This window comes from Cyanistes caeruleus, unplaced genomic scaffold (genome assembly GCF_971803275.1).
Source record: "Cyanistes caeruleus unplaced genomic scaffold, bCyaCae1.hap1.1 HAP1_SCAFFOLD_108, whole genome shotgun sequence".
In the NCBI taxonomy this organism is placed as follows: Eukaryota; Metazoa; Chordata; class Aves; order Passeriformes; family Paridae; genus Cyanistes; species Cyanistes caeruleus.
The window spans coordinates 527,343-549,701 of NW_028255909.1; positions in this window are offsets into that span (position 1 = coordinate 527,343).

Sequence of the window (22,359 nt, forward strand, 5' to 3'; positions counted from 1 at the left end):
CCGCAGCGCTCTCGCTTTCCACCGCCCGCGCGCTGACCGGCACTCTCTCTCAGACACACATGGTATTTCGGCCGGTTGCCAAGAACTCCGGAAAGCAGCTTCTGCCGAAGGAGGCTCGCCTCTTGCGGTTACCCTCTCCGAACTCCGGAATCGAGGCTTCTGCCTTTCTTGCTCTTAATGCAAGCGGAAAGCTTCTGCACTGTGTCTACCGAGGAGAACGTGTGACAGGACAGCACATGTTTGTGCAGTATACCCCTGCCACTGATGTAAGCCCGAATTTGCAACACCCTATGCCACTCATGGTGTGACAGGTTTCTGTGCTGCGCGGGGCATTTCTCTGCATCTGGAAGTAAAGGGAAATAGCAATTGTTGTCGCAGAGAGCAGCAACAGCAGTAGGGAGCAGCAGAAGGAAGTAGTGATCTTACTTCTTCCACACGACAACTAGCTACTAATCAGCAAGCGTGCGAGTGGCAGAAGCTTTCCACTTGCAGTCTGAAAGTCTCGCGCACCAGATGTCTTTTAAACACCTTCCTTATTCGCCTGCCCGCAGCGCTCTCGCTTTCCACCGCCCGCGCGCTGACCGGCACTCTCTCTCAGACACACATGGTATTTCGGCCGGTTGCCAAGAACTCCGGAAAGCAGCTTCTGCCGAAGGAGGCTCGCCTCTTGCGGTTACCCTCTCCGAACTCCGGAATCGAGGCTTCTGCCTTTCTTGCTCTTAATGCAAGCGGAAAGCTTCTGCACTGTGTCTAGCGAGGAGAACGTGTGACAGGACAGCACATGTTTGTGCAGTATACCCCTGCCACTGATGTAAGCCCGAATTTGCAACACCCTATGCCTCTCATGGTGTGACAGGTTTCTGTGCTGCGCAGGGCATTTCTCTGCATCTGGAAGTAAAGGGAAATAGCAATTGTTGTCGCAGAGAGCAGCAACAGCAGTAGGGAGCAGCAGAAGGAAGTAGTGATCTTACTTCTTCCACACGACAACTAGCTACTAATCAGCAAGCGTGCGAGTGGCAGACGCTTTCCACTTGCAGTCTGAAAGTCTCGCGCACCAGATGCCTTTTAAACACCTTCCTTATTCGCCTGCCCGCAGCGCTCTCGCTTTCCACCGCCCGCGCGCTGACCGGCACTCTCTCTCAGACACACATGGTATTTCGGCCGGTTGCCAAGAACTCCGGAAAGCAGCTTCTGCCGAAGGAGGCTCGCCTCTTGCGGTTACCCTCTCCGAACTCCGGAATCGAGGCTTCTGCCTTTCTTGCTCTTAATGCAAGCGGAAAGCTTCTGCACTGTGTCTAGCGAGGAGAACGTGTGACAGTACAGCACATGTTTGTGCAGTATACCACTGCCACTGATGTAAGCTTGAATTGGCAACACCCTATGCCACTCATGGTGTGACAGGTTTCTGTGCTGCGCAGGGCATTTCTCTGCATCTGGAAGTAAAGGGAAAGAGCAATTGTTGTCGCTGAGAGCAGCAACAGCAGTAGGGAGCAGCAGAAGGAAGTAGTGATCTTACTTCTTCCACACGACAACTAGCTACTAATCAGCAAGCGTGCGAGTGGCAGACGCTTTCCACTTGCAGTCTGAAAGTCTCGCGCACCAGATGCCTTTTAAACACCTTCCTTATTCGCCTGCCCGCAGCGCTCTCGCTTTCCACCGCCCGCGCGCTGACCGGCACTCTCTCTCAGACACACATGGTATTTCGGCCGGTTGCCAAGAACTCCGGAAAGCAGCTTCTGCCGAAGGAGGCTCGCCTCTTGCGGTTACCCTCTCCGAACTCCGGAATCGAGGCTTCTGCCTTTCTTGCTCTTAATGCAAGCGGAAAGCTTCTGCACTGTGTCTAGCGAGGAGAACGTGTGACAGTACAGCACATGTTTGTGCAGTATACCCCTGCCACTGATGTAAGCCCGAATTTGCAACACCCTATGCCACTCATGGTGTGACAGGTTTCTGTGCTGCGCAGGGCATTTCTCTGCATCTGGAAGTAAAGGGAAAGAGCAATTGTTGTCGCAGAGAGCAGCAACAGCAGTAGGGAGCAGCAGAAGGAAGTAGTGATCTTACTTCTTCCACACGACAACTAGCTACTAATCAGCAAGCGTGCGAGTGGCAGATGCTTTCCACTTGCAGTCTGAAAGTCTCGCGCACCAGATGCCTTTTAAACACTTTCCTTATTCGCCTGCCCGCAGCGCTCTCGCTTTCCACCGCCCGCGCGCTGACCGGCACTCTCTCTCAGACACACATGGTATTTCGGCCGGTTGCCAAGAACTCCGGAAAGCAGCTTCTGCCGAAGGAGGCTCGCCTCTTGCGGTTACCCTCTCCGAACTCCGGAATCGAGGCTTCTGCCTTTCTTGCTCTTAGAGCAAGCGGAAAGCTTCTGCACTGTGTCTAGCAAGGAGAACGTGTGACAGGACAGCACATGTTTGTGCAGTATACCCCTGCCACTGATGTAAGCCCGAATTTGCAACACCCTATGCCACTCATGGTGTGACAGGTTTCTGTGCTGCGCAGGGCATTTCTCTGCATCTGGAAGTAAAGGGAAAGAGCAATTGTTGTCGCAGAGAGCAGCAACAGCAGTAGGGAGCAGCAGAAGGAAGTAGTGATCTTACTTCTTCCACACGACAACTAGCTACTAATCAGCAAGCGTGCGAGTGGCAGACGCTTTACTCTTGCAGTCTGAAAGTCTCGCGCACCAGATGCCTTTTAAACACCTTCCTTATTCGCCTGCCCGCAGCGCTCTCGCTTTCCACCGCCCGCGCGATGACCGGCACTCTCTCTCAGACACACATGGTATTTCGGCCGGTTGCCAAGAACTCCGGAAAGCAGCTTCTGCCGAAGGAGGCTCGCCTCTTGCGGTTACCCTCTCCGAACTCCGGAATCGAGGCTTCTGCCTTTCTTGCTCTTAATGCAAGCGGAAAGCTTCTGCACTGTGTCTACCGAGGAGAACGTGTGACAGGACAGCACATGTTTGTGCAGTATACCCCTGCCACTGATGTAAGCCCGAATTTGCAACACCCTATGCCACTCATGGTGTGACAGGTTTCTGTGCTGCGCAGGGCATTTCTCTGCATCTGGAAGTAAAGGGAAATAGCAATTGTTGTCGCAGAGAGCAGCAACAGCAGTAGGGAGCAGCAGAAGGAAGTAGTGATCTTACTTCTTCCACACGACAACTAGCTACTAATCAGCAAGCGTGCGAGTGGCAGAAGCTTTCCACTTGCAGTCTGAAAGTCTCGCGCACCAGATGTCTTTTAAACACCTTCCTTATTCGCCTGCCCGCAGCGCTCTCGCTTTCCACCGCCCGCGCGCTGACCGGCACTCTCTCTCAGACACACATGGTATTTCGGCCGGTTGCCAAGAACTCCGGAAAGCAGCTTCTGCCGAAGGAGGCTCGCCTCTTGCGGTTACCCTCTCCGAACTCCGGAATCGAGGCTTCTGCCTTTCTTGCTCTTAATGCAAGCGGAAAGCTTCTGCACTGTGTCTAGCGAGGAGAACGTGTGACAGTACAGCACATGTTTGTGCAGTATACCACTGCCACTGATGTAAGCTTGAATTGGCAACACCCTATGCCACTCATGGTGTGACAGGTTTCTGTGCTGCGCAGGGCATTTCTCTGCATCTGGAAGTAAAGGGAAAGAGCAATTGTTGTCGCAGAGAGCAGCAACAGCAGTAGGGAGCAGCAGAAGGAAGTAGTGATCTTACTTCTTCCACACGACAACTAGCTACTAATCAGCAAGCGTGCGAGTGGCAGACGCTTTCCACTTGCAGTCTGAAAGTCTCGCGCACCAGATGCCTTTTAAACACCTTCCTTATTCGCCTGCCCGCAGCGCTCTCGCTTTCCACCGCCCGCGCGCTGACCGGCACTCTCTCTCAGACACACATGGTATTTCGGCCGGTTGCCAAGAACTCCGGAAAGCAGCTTCTGCCGAAGGAGGCTCGCCTCTTGCGGTTACCCTCTCCGAACTCCGGAATCGAGGCTTCTGCCTTTCTTGCTCTTAATGCAAGCGGAAAGCTTCTGCACTGTGTCTAGCGAGGAGAACGTGTGACAGTACAGCACATGTTTGTGCAGTATACCCCTGCCACTGATGTAAGCCCGAATTTGCAACACCCTATGCCACTCATGGTGTGACAGGTTTCTGTGCTGCGCAGGGCATTTCTCTGCATCTGGAAGTAAAGGGAAATAGCAATTGTTGTCGCTGAGAGCAGCAACAGCAGTAGGGAGCAGCAGAAGGAAGTAGTGATCTTACTTCTTCCACACGACAACTAGCTACTAATCAGCAAGCGTGCGAGTGGTAGACGCTTTCCACTTGCAGTCTGAAAGTCTCGCGCACCAGATGCCTTTTAAACACTTTCCTTATTCGCCTGCCCGCAGCGCTCTCGCTTTCCACCGCCCGCGCGCTGACCGGCACTCTCTCTCAGACACACATGGTATTTCGGCCGGTTGCCAAGAACTCCGGAAAGCAGCTTCTGCCGAAGGAGGCTCGCCTCTTGCGGTTACCCTCTCCGAACTCCGGAATCGAGGCTTCTGCCTTTCTTGCTCTTAGAGCAAGCGGAAAGCTTCTGCACTGTGTCTAGCAAGGAGAACGTGTGACAGGACAGCACATGTTTGTGCAGTATACCCCTGCCACTGATGTAAGCCCGAATTTGCAACACCCTATGCCACTCATGGTGTGACAGGTTTCTGTGCTGCGCAGGGCATTTCTCTGCATCTGGAAGTAAAGGGAAAGAGCAATTGTTGTCGCAGAGAGCAGCAACAGCAGTAGGGAGCAGCAGAAGGAAGTAGTGATCTTACTTCTTCCACACGACAACTAGCTACTAATCAGCAAGCGTGCGAGTGGTAGACGCTTTCCACTTGCAGTCTGAAAGTCTCGCGCACCAGATGCCTTTTAAACACCTTCCTTATTCGCCTGTCCGCAGCGCTCTCGCTTTCCACCGCCCGCGCGCTGACCGGCACTCTCTCTCAGACACACATGGTATTTCGGCCGGTTGCCAAGAACTCCGGAAAGCAGCTTCTGCCGAAGGAGGCTCGCCTCTTGCGGTTACCCTCTCCGAACTCCGGAATCGAGGCTTCTGCCTTTCTTGCTCTTAATGCAAGCGGAAAGCTTCTGCACTGTGTCTAGCGAGGAGAACGTGTGACAGGACAGCACATGTTTGTGCAGTATACCCCTGCCACTGATGTAAGCCCGAATTTGCAACACCCTATGCCACTCATGGTGTGACAGGTTTCTGTGCTGGGCAGGGCATTTCTCTGCATCTGGAAGTAAAGGGAAAGAGCAATTGTTGTCGCAGAGAGCAGCAACAGCAGTAGGGAGCAACAGAAGGAAGTAGTGATCTTACTTCTTCCACACGACAACTAGCTACTAATCAGCAAGCGTGCGAGTGGCAGACGCTTTCCACTTGCAGTCTGAAAGTCTCGCGCACCAGATGTCTTTTAAACACCTTCCTTATTCGCCTGCCCGCAGCGCTCTCGCTTTCCACCGCCCGCGCGCTGACCGGCACTCTCTCTCAGACACACATGGTATTTCGGCCGGTTGCCAAGAACTCCGGAAAGCAGCTTCTGCCGAAGGAGGCTCGCCTCTTGCGGTTACCCTCTCCGAACTCCGGAATCGAGGCTTCTGCCTTTCTTGCTCTTAATGCAAGCGGAAAGCTTCTGCACTGTGTCTAGCGAGGAGAACGTGTGACAGTACAGCACATGTTTGTGCAGTATACCCCTGCCACTGATGTAAGCCCGAATTTGCAACACCCTATGCCTCTCATGGTGTGACAGGTTTCTGTGCTGCGCAGGGCATTTTTCTGCATCTGGAAGTAAAGGGAAAGAGCAATTGTTGTCGCAGAGAGCAGCAACAGCAGTAGGGAGCAGCAGAAGGAAGTAGTGATCTTACTTCTTCCACACGACAACTAGCTACTAATCAGCAAGCGTGCGAGTGGCAGACGCTTTACACTTGCAGTCTGAAAGTCTCGCGCACCAGATGCCTTTTAAACACCTTCCTTATTCGCCTGCCCGCAGCGCTCTCGCTTTCCACCGCCCGCGCGCTGACCGGCACTCTCTCTCAGACACACATGGTATTTCGGCCGGTTGCCAAGAACTCCGGAAAGCAGCTTCTGCCGAAGGAGGCTCGCCTCTTGCGGTTACCCTCTCCGAACTCCGGAATCGAGGCTTCTGCCTTTCTTGCTCTTAGAGCAAGCGGAAAGCTTCTGCACTGTGTCTAGCGAGGAGAACGTGTGACAGGACAGCACATGTTTGTGCAGTATACCCCTGCCACTGATGTAAGCCCGAATTTGCAACACCCTATGCCACTCATGGTGTGACAGGTTTCTGTGCTGCGCAGGGCATTTCTCTGCATCTGGAAGTAAAGGGAAAGAGCAATTGTTGTCGCAGAGAGCAGCAACAGCAGTAGGGAGCAGCAGAAGGAAGTAGTGATCTTACTTCTTCCACACGACAACTAGCTACTAATCAGCAAGCGTGCGAGTGGTAGACGCTTTCCACTTGCAGTCTGAAAGTCTCGCGCACCAGATGCCTTTTAAACACCTTCCTTATTCGCCTGTCCGCAGCGCTCTCGCTTTCCACCGCCCGCGCGCTGACCGGCACTCTCTCTCAGACACACATGGTATTTCGGCCGGTTGCCAAGAACTCCGGAAAGCAGCTTCTGCCGAAGGAGGCTCGCCTCTTGCGGTTACCCTCTCCGAACTCCGGAATCGAGGCTTCTGCCTTTCTTGCTCTTAATGCAAGCGGAAAGCTTCTGCACTGTGTCTAGCGAGGAGAACGTGTGACAGGACAGCACATGTTTGTGCAGTATACCCCTGCCACTGATGTAAGCCCGAATTTGCAACACCCTATGCCACTCATGGTGTGACAGGTTTCTGTGCTGGGCAGGGCATTTCTCTGCATCTGGAAGTAAAGGGAAAGAGCAATTGTTGTCGCAGAGAGCAGCAACAGCAGTAGGGAGCAGCAGAAGGAAGTAGTGATCTTACTTCTTCCACACGACAACTAGCTACTAATCAGCAAGCGTGCGAGTGGCAGAAGCTTTCCACTTGCAGTCTGAAAGTCTCGCGCACCAGATGCCTTTTAAACACCTTCCTTATTCGCCTGCCCGCAGCGCTCTCGCTTTCCACCGCCCGCGCGCTGACCGGCACTCTCTCTCAGACACACATGGTATTTCGGCCGGTTGCCAAGAACTCCGGAAAGCAGCTTCTGCCGAAGGAGGCTCGCCTCTTGCGGTTACCCTCTCCGAACTCCGGAATCGAGGCTTCTGCCTTTCTTGCTCTTAGAGCAAGCGGAAAGCTTCTGCACTGTGTCTAGCAAGGAGAACGTGTGACAGGACAGCACATGTTTGTGCAGTATACCCCTGCCACTGATGTAAGCCCGAATTTGCAACACCCTATGCCACTCATGGTGTGACAGGTTTCTGTGCTGCGCAGGGCATTTCTCTGCATCTGGAAGTAAAGGGAAAGAGCAATTGTTGTCGCAGAGAGCAGCAACAGCAGTAGGGAGCAGCAGAAGGAAGTAGTGATCTTACTTCTTCCACACGACAACTAGCTACTAATCAGCAAGCGTGCGAGTGGTAGACGCTTTCCACTTGCAGTCTGAAAGTCTCGCGCACCAGATGCCTTTTAAACACCTTCCTTATTCGCCTGTCCGCAGCGCTCTCGCTTTCCACCGCCCGCGCGCTGACCGGCACTCTCTCTCAGACACACATGGTATTTCGGCCGGTTGCCAAGAACTCCGGAAAGCAGCTTCTGCCGAAGGAGGCTCGCCTCTTGCGGTTACCCTCTCCGAACTCCGGAATCGAGGCTTCTGCCTTTCTTGCTCTTAATGCAAGCGGAAAGCTTCTGCACTGTGTCTAGCGAGGAGAACGTGTGACAGGACAGCACATGTTTGTGCAGTATACCCCTGCCACTGATGTAAGCCCGAATTTGCAACACCCTATGCCACTCATGGTGTGACAGGTTTCTGTGCTGGGCAGGGCATTTCTCTGCATCTGGAAGTAAAGGGAAAGAGCAATTGTTGTCGCAGAGAGCAGCAACAGCAGTAGGGAGCAACAGAAGGAAGTAGTGATCTTACTTCTTCCACACGACAACTAGCTACTAATCAGCAAGCGTGCGAGTGGCAGACGCTTTACACTTGCAGTCTGAAAGTCTCGCGCACCAGATGTCTTTTAAACACCTTCCTTATTCGCCTGCCCGCAGCGCTCTCGCTTTCCACCGCCCGCGCGCTGACCGGCACTCTCTCTCAGACACACATGGTATTTCGGCCGGTTGCCAAGAACTCCGGAAAGCAGCTTCTGCCGAAGGAGGCTCGCCTCCTGCGGTTACCCTCTCCGAACTCCGGAATCGAGGCTTCTGCCTTTCTTGCTCTTAATGCAAGCGGAAAGCTTCTGCACTGTGTCTAGCGAGGAGAACGTGTGACAGTACAGCACATGTTTGTGCAGTATACCCCTGCCACTGATGTAAGCCCGAATTTGCAACACCCTATGCCTCTCATGGTGTGACAGGTTTCTGTGCTGCGCAGGGCATTTCTCTGCATCTGGAAGTAAAGGGAAAGAGCAATTGTTGTCGCAGAGAGCAGCAACAGCAGTAGGGAGCAGCAGAAGGAAGTAGTGATCTTACTTCTTCCACACGACAACTAGCTACTAATCAGCAAGCGTGCGAGTGGCAGACGCTTTCCACTTGCAGTCTGAAAGTCTCGCGCACCAGATGCCTTTTAAACACCTTCCTTATTCGCCTGCCCGCAGCGCTCTCGCTTTCCACCGCCCGCGCGCTGACCGGCACTCTCTCTCAGACACACATGGTATTTCGGCCGGTTGCCAAGAACTCCGGAAAGCAGCTTCTGCCGAAGGAGGCTCGCCTCTTGCGGTTACCCTCTCCGAACTCCGGAATCGAGGCTTCTGCCTTTCTTGCTCTTAGAGCAAGCGGAAAGCTTCTGCACTGTGTCTAGCAAGGAGAACGTGTGACAGGACAGCACATGTTTGTGCAGTATACCCCTGCCACTGATGTAAGCCCGAATTTGCAACACCCTATGCCACTCATGGTGTGACAGGTTTCTGTGCTGCGCAGGGCATTTCTCTGCATCTGGAAGTAAAGGGAAAGAGCAATTGTTGTCGCAGAGAGCAGCAACAGCAGTAGGGAGCAGCAGAAGGAAGTAGTGATCTTACTTCTTCCACACGACAACTAGCTACTAATCAGCAAGCGTGCGAGTGGTAGACGCTTTCCACTTGCAGTCTGAAAGTCTCGCGCACCAGATGCCTTTTAAACACCTTCCTTATTCGCCTGTCCGCAGCGCTCTCGCTTTCCACCGCCCGCGCGCTGACCGGCACTCTCTCTCAGACACACATGGTATTTCGGCCGGTTGCCAAGAACTCCGGAAAGCAGCTTCTGCCGAAGGAGGCTCGCCTCTTGCGGTTACCCTCTCCGAACTCCGGAATCGAGGCTTCTGCCTTTCTTGCTCTTAATGCAAGCGGAAAGCTTCTGCACTGTGTCTAGCGAGGAGAACGTGTGACAGGACAGCACATGTTTGTGCAGTATACCCCTGCCACTGATGTAAGCCCGAATTTGCAACACCCTATGCCACTCATGGTGTGACAGGTTTCTGTGCTGGGCAGGGCATTTCTCTGCATCTGGAAGTAAAGGGAAAGAGCAATTGTTGTCGCAGAGAGCAGCAACAGCAGTAGGGAGCAACAGAAGGAAGTAGTGATCTTACTTCTTCCACACGACAACTAGCTACTAATCAGCAAGCGTGCGAGTGGCAGACGCTTTACACTTGCAGTCTGAAAGTCTCGCGCACCAGATGTCTTTTAAACACCTTCCTTATTCGCCTGCCCGCAGCGCTCTCGCTTTCCACCGCCCGCGCGCTGACCGGCACTCTCTCTCAGACACACATGGTATTTCGGCCGGTTGCCAAGAACTCCGGAAAGCAGCTTCTGCCGAAGGAGGCTCGCCTCTTGCGGTTACCCTCTCCGAACTCCGGAATCGAGGCTTCTGCCTTTCTTGCTCTTAATGCAAGCGGAAAGCTTCTGCACTGTGTCTAGCGAGGAGAACGTGTGACAGTACAGCACATGTTTGTGCAGTATACCCCTGCCACTGATGTAAGCCCGAATTTGCAACACCCTATGCCTCTCATGGTGTGACAGGTTTCTGTGCTGCGCAGGGCATTTCTCTGCATCTGGAAGTAAAGGGAAAGAGCAATTGTTGTCGCAGAGAGCAGCAACAGCAGTAGGGAGCAGCAGAAGGAAGTAGTGATCTTACTTCTTCCACACGACAACTAGCTACTAATCAGCAAGCGTGCGAGTGGCAGACGCTTTCCACTTGCAGTCTGAAAGTCTCGCGCACCAGATGCCTTTTAAACACCTTCCTTATTCGCCTGCCCGCAGCGCTCTCGCTTTCCACCGCCCGCGCGCTGACCGGCACTCTCTCTCAGACACACATGGTATTTCGGCCGGTTGCCAAGAACTCCGGAAAGCAGCTTCTGCCGAAGGAGGCTCGCCTCTTGCGGTTACCCTCTCCGAACTCCGGAATCGAGGCTTCTGCCTTTCTTGCTCTTAATGCAAGCGGAAAGCTTCTGCACTGTGTCTAGCGAGGAGAACGTGTGACAGGACAGCACATGTTTGTGCAGTATACCCCTGCCACTGATGTAAGCCCGAATTTGCAACACCCTATGCCACTCATGGTGTGACAGGTTTCTGTGCTGGGCAGGGCATTTCTCTGCATCTGGAAGTAAAGGGAAAGAGCAATTGTTGTCGCAGAGAGCAGCAACAGCAGTAGGGAGCAACAGAAGGAAGTAGTGATCTTACTTCTTCCACACGACAACTAGCTACTAATCAGCAAGCGTGCGAGTGGCAGACGCTTTACACTTGCAGTCTGAAAGTCTCGCGCACCAGATGTCTTTTAAACACCTTCCTTATTCGCCTGCCCGCAGCGCTCTCGCTTTCCACCGCCCGCGCGCTGACCGGCACTCTCTCTCAGACACACATGGTATTTCGGCCGGTTGCCAAGAACTCCGGAAAGCAGCTTCTGCCGAAGGAGGCTCGCCTCTTGCGGTTACCCTCTCCGAACTCCGGAATCGAGGCTTCTGCCTTTCTTGCTCTTAATGCAAGCGGAAAGCTTCTGAACTGTGTCTAGCGAGGAGAACGTGTGACAGTACAGCACATGTTTGTGCAGTATACCCCTGCCACTGATGTAAGCCCGAATTTGCAACACCCTATGCCTCTCATGGTGTGACAGGTTTCTGTGCTGCGCAGGGCATTTCTCTGCATCTGGAAGTAAAGGGAAAGAGCAATTGTTGTCGCAGAGAGCAGCAACAGCAGTAGGGAGCAGCAGAAGGAAGTAGTGATCTTACTTCTTCCACACGACAACTAGCTACTAATCAGCAAGCGTGCGAGTGGCAGACGCTTTCCACTTGCAGTCTGAAAGTCTCGCGCACCAGATGCCTTTTAAACACCTTCCTTATTCGCCTGCCCGCAGCGCTCTCGCTTTCCACCGCCCGCGCGCTGACCGGCACTCTCTCTCAGACACACATGGTATTTCGGCCGGTTGCCAAGAACTCCGGAAAGCAGCTTCTGCCGAAGGAGGCTCGCCTCTTGCGGTTACCCTCTCCGAACTCCGGAATCGAGGCTTCTGCCTTTCTTGCTCTTAATGCAAGCGGAAAGCTTCTGCACTGTGTCTAGCGAGGAGAACGTGTGACAGGACAGCACATGTTTGTGCAGTATACCCCTGCCACTGATGTAAGCCCGAATTTGCAACACCCTATGCCACTCATGGTGTGACAGGTTTCTGTGCTGGGCAGGGCATTTCTCTGCATCTGGAAGTAAAGGGAAAGAGCAATTGTTGTCGCAGAGAGCAGCAACAGCAGTAGGGAGCAACAGAAGGAAGTAGTGATCTTACTTCTTCCACACGACAACTAGCTACTAATCAGCAAGCGTGCGAGTGGCAGACGCTTTACACTTGCAGTCTGAAAGTCTCGCGCACCAGATGTCTTTTAAACACCTTCCTTATTCGCCTGCCCGCAGCGCTCTCGCTTTCCACCGCCCGCGCGCTGACCGGCACTCTCTCTCAGACACACATGGTATTTCGGCCGGTTGCCAAGAACTCCGGAAAGCAGCTTCTGCCGAAGGAGGCTCGCCTCTTGCGGTTACCCTCTCCGAACTCCGGAATCGAGGCTTCTGCCTTTCTTGCTCTTAATGCAAGCGGAAAGCTTCTGCACTGTGTCTAGCGAGGAGAACGTGTGACAGTACAGCACATGTTTGTGCAGTATACCCCTGCCACTGATGTAAGCCCGAATTTGCAACACCCTATGCCTCTCATGGTGTGACAGGTTTCTGTGCTGCGCAGGGCATTTCTCTGCATCTGGAAGTAAAGGGAAAGAGCAATTGTTGTCGCAGAGAGCAGCAACAGCAGTAGGGAGCAGCAGAAGGAAGTAGTGATCTTACTTCTTCCACACGACAACTAGCTACTAATCAGCAAGCGTGCGAGTGGCAGACGCTTTCCACTTGCAGTCTGAAAGTCTCGCGCACCAGATGCCTTTTAAACACCTTCCTTATTCGCCTGCCCGCAGCGCTCTCGCTTTCCACCGCCCGCGCGCTGACCGGCACTCTCTCTCAGACACACATGGTATTTCGGCCGGTTGCCAAGAACTCCGGAAAGCAGCTTCTGCCGAAGGAGGCTCGCCTCTTGCGGTTACCCTCTCCGAACTCCGGAATCGAGGCTTCTGCCTTTCTTGCTCTTAATGCAAGCGGAAAGCTTCTGCACTGTGTCTAGCGAGGAGAACGTGTGACAGGACAGCACATGTTTGTGCAGTATACCCCTGCCACTGATGTAAGCCCGAATTTGCAACACCCTATGCCACTCATGGTGTGACAGGTTTCTGTGCTGGGCAGGGCATTTCTCTGCATCTGGAAGTAAAGGGAAAGAGCAATTGTTGTCGCAGAGAGCAGCAACAGCAGTAGGGAGCAACAGAAGGAAGTAGTGATCTTACTTCTTCCACACGACAACTAGCTACTAATCAGCAAGCGTGCGAGTGGCAGACGCTTTACACTTGCAGTCTGAAAGTCTCGCGCACCAGATGTCTTTTAAACACCTTCCTTATTCGCCTGCCCGCAGCGCTCTCGCTTTCCACCGCCCGCGCGCTGACCGGCACTCTCTCTCAGACACACATGGTATTTCGGCCGGTTGCCAAGAACTCCGGAAAGCAGCTTCTGCCGAAGGAGGCTCGCCTCTTGCGGTTACCCTCTCCGAACTCCGGAATCGAGGCTTCTGCCTTTCTTGCTCTTAATGCAAGCGGAAAGCTTCTGCACTGTGTCTAGCGAGGAGAACGTGTGACAGTACAGCACATGTTTGTGCAGTATACCCCTGCCACTGATGTAAGCCCGAATTTGCAACACCCTATGCCTCTCATGGTGTGACAGGTTTCTGTGCTGGGCAGGGCATTTCTCTGCATCTGGAAGTAAAGGGAAAGAGCAATTGTTGTCGCAGAGAGCAGCAACAGCAGTAGGGAGCAGCAGAAGGAAGTAGTGATCTTACTTCTTCCACACGACAACTAGCTACTAATCAGCAAGCGTGCGAGTGGCAGACGCTTTCCACTTGCAGTCTGAAAGTCTCGCGCACCAGATGCCTTTTAAACACCTTCCTTATTCGCCTGCCCGCAGCGCTCTCGCTTTCCACCGCCCGCGCGCTGACCGGCACTCTCTCTCAGACACACATGGTATTTCGGCCGGTTGCCAAGAACTCCGGAAAGCAGCTTCTGCCGAAGGAGGCTCGCCTCTTGCGGTTACCCTCTCCGAACTCCGGAATCGAGGCTTCTGCCTTTCTTGCTCTTAATGCAAGCGGAAAGCTTCTGCACTGTGTCTAGCGAGGAGAACGTGTGACAGGACAGCACATGTTTGTGCAGTATACCCCTGCCACTGATGTAAGCCCGAATTTGCAACACCCTATGCCACTCATGGTGTGACAGGTTTCTGTGCTGCGCAGGGCATTTCTCTGCATCTGGAAGTAAAGGGAAAGAGCAATTGTTGTCGCAGAGAGCAGCAACAGCAGTAGGGAGCAGCAGAAGGAAGTAGTGATCTTACTTCTTCCACACGACAACTAGCTACTAATCAGCAAGCGTGCGAGTGGCAGACGCTTTACTCTTGCAGTCTGAAAGTCTCGCGCACCAGATGCCTTTTAAACACCTTCCTTATTCGCCTGCCCGCAGCGCTCTCGCTTTCCACCGCCCGCGCGCTGACCGGCACTCTCTCTCAGACACACATGGTATTTCGGCCGGTTGCCAAGAACTCCGGAAAGCAGCTTCTGCCGAAGGAGGCTCGCCTCTTGCGGTTACCCTCTCCGAACTCCGGAATCGAGGCTTCTGCCTTTCTTGCTCTTAATGCAAGCGGAAAGCTTCTGCACTGTGTCTACCGAGGAGAACGTGTGACAGGACAGCACATGTTTGTGCAGTATACCCCTGCCACTGATGTAAGCCCGAATTTGCAACACCCTATGCCACTCATGGTGTGACAGGTTTCTGTGCTGCGCAGGGCATTTCTCTGCATCTGGAAGTAAAGGGAAATAGCAATTGTTGTCGCAGAGAGCAGCAACAGCAGTAGGGAGCAGCAGAAGGAAGTAGTGATCTTACTTCTTCCACACGACAACTAGCTACTAATCAGCAAGCGTGCGAGTGGCAGAAGCTTTCCACTTGCAGTCTGAAAGTCTCGCGCACCAGATGTCTTTTAAACACCTTCCTTATTCGCCTGCCCGCAGCGCTCTCGCTTTCCACCGCCCGCGCGCTGACCGGCACTCTCTCTCAGACACACATGGTATTTCGGCCGGTTGCCAAGAACTCCGGAAAGCAGCTTCTGCCGAAGGAGGCTCGCCTCTTGCGGTTACCCTCTCCGAACTCCGGAATCGAGGCTTCTGCCTTTCTTGCTCTTAATGCAAGCGGAAAGCTTCTGCACTGTGTCTAGCGAGGAGAACGTGTGACAGGACAGCACATGTTTGTGCAGTATACCCCTGCCACTGATGTAAGCCCGAATTTGCAACACCCTATGCCTCTCATGGTGTGACAGGTTTCTGTGCTGCGCAGGGCATTTCTCTGCATCTGGAAGTAAAGGGAAATAGCAATTGTTGTCGCAGAGAGCAGCAACAGCAGTAGGGAGCAGCAGAAGGAAGTAGTGATCTTACTTCTTCCACACGACAACTAGCTACTAATCAGCAAGCGTGCGAGTGGCAGACGCTTTCCACTTGCAGTCTGAAAGTCTCGCGCACCAGATGCCTTTTAAACACCTTCCTTATTCGCCTGCCCGCAGCGCTCTCGCTTTCCACCGCCCGCGCGCTGACCGGCACTCTCTCTCAGACACACATGGTATTTCGGCCGGTTGCCAAGAACTCCGGAAAGCAGCTTCTGCCGAAGGAGGCTCGCCTCTTGCGGTTACCCTCTCCGAACTCCGGAATCGAGGCTTCTGCCTTTCTTGCTCTTAATGCAAGCGGAAAGCTTCTGCACTGTGTCTAGCGAGGAGAACGTGTGACAGTACAGCACATGTTTGTGCAGTATACCACTGCCACTGATGTAAGCTTGAATTGGCAACACCCTATGCCACTCATGGTGTGACAGGTTTCTGTGCTGCGCAGGGCATTTCTCTGCATCTGGAAGTAAAGGGAAAGAGCAATTGTTGTCGCAGAGAGCAGCAACAGCAGTAGGGAGCAGCAGAAGGAAGTAGTGATCTTACTTCTTCCACACGACAACTAGCTACTAATCAGCAAGCGTGCGAGTGGCAGACGCTTTCCACTTGCAGTCTGAAAGTCTCGCGCACCAGATGCCTTTTAAACACCTTCCTTATTCGCCTGCCCGCAGCGCTCTCGCTTTCCACCGCCCGCGCGCTGACCGGCACTCTCTCTCAGACACACATGGTATTTCGGCCGGTTGCCAAGAACTCCGGAAAGCAGCTTCTGCCGAAGGAGGCTCGCCTCTTGCGGTTACCCTCTCCGAACTCCGGAATCGAGGCTTCTGCCTTTCTTGCTCTTAATGCAAGCGGAAAGCTTCTGCACTGTGTCTAGCGAGGAGAACGTGTGACAGTACAGCACATGTTTGTGCAGTATACCCCTGCCACTGATGTAAGCCCGAATTTGCAACACCCTATGCCACTCATGGTGTGACAGGTTTCTGTGCTGCGCAGGGCATTTCTCTGCATCTGGAAGTAAAGGGAAAGAGCAATTGTTGTCGCAGAGAGCAGCAACAGCAGTAGGGAGCAGCAGAAGGAAGTAGTGATCTTACTTCTTCCACACGACAACTAGCTACTAATCAGCAAGCGTGCGAGTGGCAGACGCTTTCCACTTGCAGTCTGAAAGTCTCGCGCACCAGATGCCTTTTAAACACTTTCCTTATTCGCCTGCCCGCAGCGCTCTCGCTTTCCACCGCCCGCGCGCTGACCGGCACTCTCTCTCAGACACACATGGTATTTCGGCCGGTTGCCAAGAACTCCGGAAAGCAGCTTCTGCCGAAGGAGGCTCACCTCTTGCGGTTACCCTCTCCGAACTCCGGAATCGAGGCTTCTGCCTTTCTTGCTCTTAGAGCAAGCGGAAAGCTTCTGCACTGTGTCTAGCAAGGAGAACGTGTGACAGGACAGCACATGTTTGTGCAGTATACCCCTGCCACTGATGTAAGCCCGAATTTGCAACACCCTATGCCACTCATGGTGTGACAGGTTTCTGTGCTGCGCAGGGCATTTCTCTGCATCTGGAAGTAAAGGGAAAGAGCAATTGTTGTCGCAGAGAGCAGCAACAGCAGTAGGGAGCAACAGAAGGAAGTAGTGATCTTACTTCTTCCACACGACAACTAGCTACTAATCAGCAAGCGTGCGAGTGGTAGACGCTTTCCACTTGCAGTCTGAAAGTCTCGCGCACCAGATGCCTTTTAAACACCTTCCTTATTCGCCTGTCCGCAGCGCTCTCGCTTTCCACCGCCCGCGCGCTGACCGGCACTCTCTCTCAGACACACATGGTATTTCGGCCGGTTGCCAAGAACTCCGGAAAGCAGCTTCTGCCGAAGGAGGCTCGCCTCTTGCGGTTACCCTCTCCGAACTCCGGAATCGAGGCTTCTGCCTTTCTTGCTCTTAATGCAAGCGGAAAGCTTCTGCACTGTGTCTAGCGAGGAGAACGTGTGACAGGACAGCACATGTTTGTGCAGTATACCCCTGCCACTGATGTAAGCCCGAATTTGCAACACCCTATGCCACTCATGGTGTGACAGGTTTCTGTGCTGGGCAGGGCATTTCTCTGCATCTGGAAGTAAAGGGAAAGAGCAATTGTTGTCGCAGAGAGCAGCAACAGCAGTAGGGAGCAACAGAAGGAAGTAGTGATCTTACTTCTTCCACACGACAACTAGCTACTAATCAGCAAGCGTGCGAGTGGCAGACGCTTTACACTTGCAGTCTGAAAGTCTCGCGCACCAGATGTCTTTTAAACACCTTCCTTATTCGCCTGCCCGCAGCGCTCTCGCTTTCCACCGCCCGCGCGCTGACCGGCACTCTCTCTCAGACACACATGGTATTTCGGCCGGTTGCCAAGAACTCCGGAAAGCAGCTTCTGCCGAAGGAGGCTCGCCTCTTGCGGTTACCCTCTCCGAACTCCGGAATCGAGGCTTCTGCCTTTCTTGCTCTTAATGCAAGCGGAAAGCTTCTGCACTGTGTCTAGCGAGGAGAACGTGTGACAGTACAGCACATGTTTGTGCAGTATACCCCTGCCACTGATGTAAGCCCGAATTTGCAACACCCTATGCCTCTCATGGTGTGACAGGTTTCTGTGCTGCGCAGGGCATTTTTCTGCATCTGGAAGTAAAGGGAAAGAGCAATTGTTGTCGCAGAGAGCAGCAACAGCAGTAGGGAGCAGCAGAAGGAAGTAGTGATCTTACTTCTTCCACACGACAACTAGCTACTAATCAGCAAGCGTGCGAGTGGCAGACGCTTTACACTTGCAGTCTGAAAGTCTCGCGCACCAGATGCCTTTTAAACACCTTCCTTATTCGCCTGCCCGCAGCGCTCTCGCTTTCCACCGCCCGCGCGCTGACCGGCACTCTCTCTCAGACACACATGGTATTTCGGCCGGTTGCCAAGAACTCCGGAAAGCAGCTTCTGCCGAAGGAGGCTCGCCTCTTGCGGTTACCCTCTCCGAACTCCGGAATCGAGGCTTCTGCCTTTCTTGCTCTTAGAGCAAGCGGAAAGCTTCTGCACTGTGTCTAGCGAGGAGAACGTGTGACAGGACAGCACATGTTTGTGCAGTATACCCCTGCCACTGATGTAAGCCCGAATTTGCAACACCCTATGCCACTCATGGTGTGACAGGTTTCTGTGCTGCGCAGGGCATTTCTCTGCATCTGGAAGTAAAGGGAAAGAGCAATTGTTGTCGCAGAGAGCAGCAACAGCAGTAGGGAGCAGCAGAAGGAAGTAGTGATCTTACTTCTTCCACACGACAACTAGCTACTAATCAGCAAGCGTGCGAGTGGTAGACGCTTTCCACTTGCAGTCTGAAAGTCTCGCGCACCAGATGCCTTTTAAACACCTTCCTTATTCGCCTGTCCGCAGCGCTCTCGCTTTCCACCGCCCGCGCGCTGACCGGCACTCTCTCTCAGACACACATGGTATTTCGGCCGGTTGCCAAGAACTCCGGAAAGCAGCTTCTGCCGAAGGAGGCTCGCCTCTTGCGGTTACCCTCTCCGAACTCCGGAATCGAGGCTTCTGCCTTTCTTGCTCTTAATGCAAGCGGAAAGCTTCTGCACTGTGTCTAGCGAGGAGAACGTGTGACAGGACAGCACATGTTTGTGCAGTATACCCCTGCCACTGATGTAAGCCCGAATTTGCAACACCCTATGCCACTCATGGTGTGACAGGTTTCTGTGCTGGGCAGGGCATTTCTCTGCATCTGGAAGTAAAGGGAAAGAGCAATTGTTGTCGCAGAGAGCAGCAACAGCAGTAGGGAGCAGCAGAAGGAAGTAGTGATCTTACTTCTTCCACACGACAACTAGCTACTAATCAGCAAGCGTGCGAGTGGCAGAAGCTTTCCACTTGCAGTCTGAAAGTCTCGCGCACCAGATGCCTTTTAAACACCTTCCTTATTCGCCTGCCCGCAGCGCTCTCGCTTTCCACCGCCCGCGCGCTGACCGGCACTCTCTCTCAGACACACATGGTATTTCGGCCGGTTGCCAAGAACTCCGGAAAGCAGCTTCTGCCGAAGGAGGCTCGCCTCTTGCGGTTACCCTCTCCGAACTCCGGAATCGAGGCTTCTGCCTTTCTTGCTCTTAGAGCAAGCGGAAAGCTTCTGCACTGTGTCTAGCAAGGAGAACGTGTGACAGGACAGCACATGTTTGTGCAGTATACCCCTGCCACTGATGTAAGCCCGAATTTGCAACACCCTATGCCACTCATGGTGTGACAGGTTTCTGTGCTGCGCAGGGCATTTCTCTGCATCTGGAAGTAAAGGGAAAGAGCAATTGTTGTCGCAGAGAGCAGCAACAGCAGTAGGGAGCAGCAGAAGGAAGTAGTGATCTTACTTCTTCCACACGACAACTAGCTACTAATCAGCAAGCGTGCGAGTGGTAGACGCTTTCCACTTGCAGTCTGAAAGTCTCGCGCACCAGATGCCTTTTAAACACCTTCCTTATTCGCCTGTCCGCAGCGCTCTCGCTTTCCACCGCCCGCGCGCTGACCGGCACTCTCTCTCAGACACACATGGTATTTCGGCCGGTTGCCAAGAACTCCGGAAAGCAGCTTCTGCCGAAGGAGGCTCGCCTCTTGCGGTTACCCTCTCCGAACTCCGGAATCGAGGCTTCTGCCTTTCTTGCTCTTAATGCAAGCGGAAAGCTTCTGCACTGTGTCTAGCGAGGAGAACGTGTGACAGTACAGCACATGTTTGTGCAGTATACCCCTGCCACTGATGTAAGCCCGAATTTGCAACACCCTATGCCTCTCATGGTGTGACAGGTTTCTGTGCTGCGCAGGGCATTTCTCTGCATCTGGAAGTAAAGGGAAAGAGCAATTGTTGTCGCAGAGAGCAGCAACAGCAGTAGGGAGCAGCAGAAGGAAGTAGTGATCTTACTTCTTCCACACGACAACTAGCTACTAATCAGCAAGCGTGCGAGTGGCAGACGCTTTCCACTTGCAGTCTGAAAGTCTCGCGCACCAGATGCCTTTTAAACACCTTCCTTATTCGCCTGCCCGCAGCGCTCTCGCTTTCCACCGCCCGCGCGCTGACCGGCACTCTCTCTCAGACACACATGGTATTTCGGCCGGTTGCCAAGAACTCCGGAAAGCAGCTTCTGCCGAAGGAGGCTCGCCTCTTGCGGTTACCCTCTCCGAACTCCGGAATCGAGGCTTCTGCCTTTCTTGCTCTTAATGCAAGCGGAAAGCTTCTGCACTGTGTCTAGCGAGGAGAACGTGTGACAGGACAGCACATGTTTGTGCAGTATACCCCTGCCACTGATGTAAGCCCGAATTTGCAACACCCTATGCCACTCATGGTGTGACAGGTTTCTGTGCTGCGCAGGGCATTTCTCTGCATCTGGAAGTAAAGGGAAAGAGCAATTGTTGTCGCAGAGAGCAGCAACAGCAGTAGGGAGCAGCAGAAGGAAGTAGTGATCTTACTTCTTCCACACGACAACTAGCTACTAATCAGCAAGCGTGCGAGTGGTAGACGCTTTCCACTTGCAGTCTGAAAGTCTCGCGCACCAGATGCCTTTTAAACACCTTCCTTATTCGCCTGTCCGCAGCGCTCTCGCTTTCCACCGCCCGCGCGCTGACCGGCACTCTCTCTCAGACACACATGGTATTTCGGCCGGTTGCCAAGAACTCCGGAAAGCAGCTTCTGCCGAAGGAGGCTCGCCTCTTGCGGTTACCCTCTCCGAACTCCGGAATCGAGGCTTCTGCCTTTCTTGCTCTTAATGCAAGCGGAAAGCTTCTGCACTGTGTCTAGCGAGGAGAACGTGTGACAGGACAGCACATGTTTGTGCAGTATACCCCTGCCACTGATGTAAGCCCGAATTTGCAACACCCTATGCCACTCATGGTGTGACAGGTTTCTGTGCTGGGCAGGGCATTTCTCTGCATCTGGAAGTAAAGGGAAAGAGCAATTGTTGTCGCAGAGAGCAGCAACAGCAGTAGGGAGCAACAGAAGGAAGTAGTGATCTTACTTCTTCCACACGACAACTAGCTACTAATCAGCAAGCGTGCGAGTGGCAGACGCTTTACACTTGCAGTCTGAAAGTCTCGCGCACCAGATGTCTTTTAAACACCTTCCTTATTCGCCTGCCCGCAGCGCTCTCGCTTTCCACCGCCCGCGCGCTGACCGGCACTCTCTCTCAGACACACATGGTATTTCGGCCGGTTGCCAAGAACTCCGGAAAGCAGCTTCTGCCGAAGGAGGCTCGCCTCTTGCGGTTACCCTCTCCGAACTCCGGAATCGAGGCTTCTGCCTTTCTTGCTCTTAATGCAAGCGGAAAGCTTCTGCACTGTGTCTAGCGAGGAGAACGTGTGACAGTACAGCACATGTTTGTGCAGTATACCCCTGCCACTGATGTAAGCCCGAATTTGCAACACCCTATGCCTCTCATGGTGTGACAGGTTTCTGTGCTGCGCAGGGCATTTCTCTGCATCTGGAAGTAAAGGGAAAGAGCAATTGTTGTCGCAGAGAGCAGCAACAGCAGTAGGGAGCAGCAGAAGGAAGTAGTGATCTTACTTCTTCCACACGACAACTAGCTACTAATCAGCAAGCGTGCGAGTGGCAGACGCTTTCCACTTGCAGTCTGAAAGTCTCGCGCACCAGATGCCTTTTAAACACCTTCCTTATTCGCCTGCCCGCAGCGCTCTCGCTTTCCACCGCCCGCGCGCTGACCGGCACTCTCTCTCAGACACACATGGTATTTCGGCCGGTTGCCAAGAACTCCGGAAAGCAGCTTCTGCCGAAGGAGGCTCGCCTCTTGCGGTTACCCTCTCCGAACTCCGGAATCGAGGCTTCTGCCTTTCTTGCTCTTAGAGCAAGCGGAAAGCTTCTGCACTGTGTCTAGCAAGGAGAACGTGTGACAGGACAGCACATGTTTGTGCAGTATACCCCTGCCACTGATGTAAGCCCGAATTTGCAACACCCTATGCCACTCATGGTGTGACAGGTTTCTGTGCTGCGCAGGGCATTTCTCTGCATCTGGAAGTAAAGGGAAAGAGCAATTGTTGTCGCAGAGAGCAGCAACAGCAGTAGGGAGCAGCAGAAGGAAGTAGTGATCTTACTTCTTCCACACGACAACTAGCTACTAATCAGCAAGCGTGCGAGTGGTAGACGCTTTCCACTTGCAGTCTGAAAGTCTCGCGCACCAGATGCCTTTTAAACACCTTCCTTATTCGCCTGTCCGCAGCGCTCTCG